The following is a 2500-nucleotide window of genomic DNA, read 5'->3' on the forward strand; positions in this document are numbered from 1 at the left end:
TACACCGGGCCCTCGGTGTAAGCCAATCAGCAGCTAGCTCTGTTTCTAACATTGTCACAACATAACATCTACATTAATTTATTGGGAAGACCACATATGTTGTTGAAGACAACCTACTTGCAGTCAGAAGAGTTGTGGCACAGGTGAGTAAGGGTGTGCAGTCAGAAGAGTTGTGGCACAGGTGAGTAAGGGTGTGCAGTCAGAAGAGTTGTGGCACAGGTGAGTAAGGGTGTGCAGTCAGAAGAGTTGTGGCACAGGTGAGTAAGGGTGTGCAGTCAGAAGAGTTGTGGCACAGGTGAGTAAGGGTGTGCAGTTACGAGCAGTTACCATCAACTTTTGACGTTTTAATGAGCAGTTTGAGGCCCACATGATCTTCATATTTTTTGAGCATTAGATAACGTGTTTCTGTCCCTCATAAATCTGTATTATTTAAGGCTTGCATTCCTGTGTTTGCTCATGTGATGAGCCATCACACTTAACATGGACGTCATGATTTTAGTATAATAAGCTACGCTAGCTCATTATTATTCAATGTTTACTATAGTGCAGTGGTAAAGTTGCAGCTCTTAGAACATTTTGCTCACGTGAGACTCGTGTTCGAAACCCGACAAAACCTTGTTGTTTTTACTTGTTTTACTTTTTCTAGAGCATCTTGTGTGGATAATGCTTAAGCACACCTGCATGAATCGGTGATGTCGGCATGTTTTTGGCAAGATCTTTATTCCCAATTATCTCGCTCACTTCACTTCCTGAAAATGTGAATCTCCAGCACTCGAGGGGCGGAGGCAGAGCAGAGCGCTGTTAACAAGTAGGGAGGGACTTGAATGTTCACTAATTATGCAAATATCACAATCTGATCTGGTCACCAGATACCATGGCACACCGGCGTTTGTTTGTTTATCTGTCTGTCTGTCTGTTTGTTAGCAAGATAACTCAACAAGTAATGGATGAATTTCGCTGACATTTTCAGAGCTTGTGTGTGTGTGTGTGAGAGAGAAGAGTCAGACACAAGAGCATCAGCATCACAGAGGGGAGGAGTTCAGTCCAACACTTTATTTCCCAACATCACTGTGTGTGTGTGTGTGTGTGTGTGTGTGTGTGTGTGTGTGTGTGTGTGTGTGTGTGTGTGTGTGTGTGTGTGTGTGTGTGTGTGTGTGTGTGTGTGTGTGTGTGTGTGTGTGTGTGTGTGTGTGTGTGTGTGTGTGTGTGTGTGTGTGAATAAGCACTTCTCTTCTTCTGAGCATGATGAGGGGGTCAGCCATGAACCCTGAGAGGAACGAGGGACTTCTGCAGAAGGAGGAGAGAGGGAGGAGGGGAGAGGAGGAAGAGGGGGAGGAGAGGAGGGTAGGAGGAGGTGAGGAGAGGAGGTGAGAAGAGGAGAGCAAGGAAGGATAGGAGAGGAGGAGGAGAAGAGGAAGGGGGGGTGAGGAGGTGAGAAGAGGTGAGGGATGAAGAGCAAAATAAGGAGGAGGATGATGGAGGGATGATGGAAGAGAGGATGATATAGGGATGATGAGTAGAGGGGAGGGGAAAGGATGAGAGGATGATATAGGGATGATGAGTAGAGGGGAGGGGAAAGGATGAGAGGATGATATAGGGATGATGAGTAGAGGAGAGGGGAGAGGATGAGAGAATGATATAGAGATGATGAGTAGAGGAGAGGGGAGAGAATGATATAGGGATGATGAGTAGAGGAGAGGGGAGAGGATGAGAGGATGATATAGGGATGATGGAGGAGAAGAGAGCGGAGAGAATGCTTGTCATTGGAGATGAAGCTCTAGTCTTCTGCTTCAGCAAAGCTTCTTTAGGGGCCTCTACAAAATACACACACACACACACACACACACACACACACAGCTCCTGAGAGATTCATACATACATTATAGTATCTCTATGTAACTCTTAAAGACACACAAATGCTAATGCTGTACAGCTCCACCAGTGTTGGGAAGGTTACTTTAGAAATGTAATGTGTTACAGTTACAAGTTACCCTGTTTAAAATGTAATAGTAGTGTAACTATTTGAATTACTTTTTCTGAGTAACGTAACTAATTACTTTTGATTACTTTTTGATTACTTTTCCAATTTTTTAAGGATATATATAGTCCCCAAATCCATGCGAAGATTTCGGCCTTGGTCTACAGGCTGCCGAGCAGTTCTGTACAAGAGCACAAGGCAGCAAGGGCATTCAGTACATGAATTAGCATCACATTTTTTGTGAGGATAATATAATGATAATCATAACACGTTTACAGGCAGGCATGTAGGCCTACGCTGATGGCGCTGTAGACGTGATAGAGCCTATCAGAAGGTCCTGTATCAAACTATGGCTGTGGAGGGAAACAGTTCTTTTTACATACAATATTCTTTGCAAGGTTTTGCTGACAATATTGAGATGTAATTCAAATTGTAATTTTGAAAAATGTCAAAAGTACCTGTAATTGAATTACAATTTTTTCTACAGTAACTGTAATATATTACTGTTACATTTATTTTGTA

Source organism: Sardina pilchardus, chromosome 4, assembly GCF_963854185.1.
Source record: "Sardina pilchardus chromosome 4, fSarPil1.1, whole genome shotgun sequence".
NCBI classification, from domain to species: domain Eukaryota; kingdom Metazoa; phylum Chordata; class Actinopteri; order Clupeiformes; family Clupeidae; genus Sardina; species Sardina pilchardus.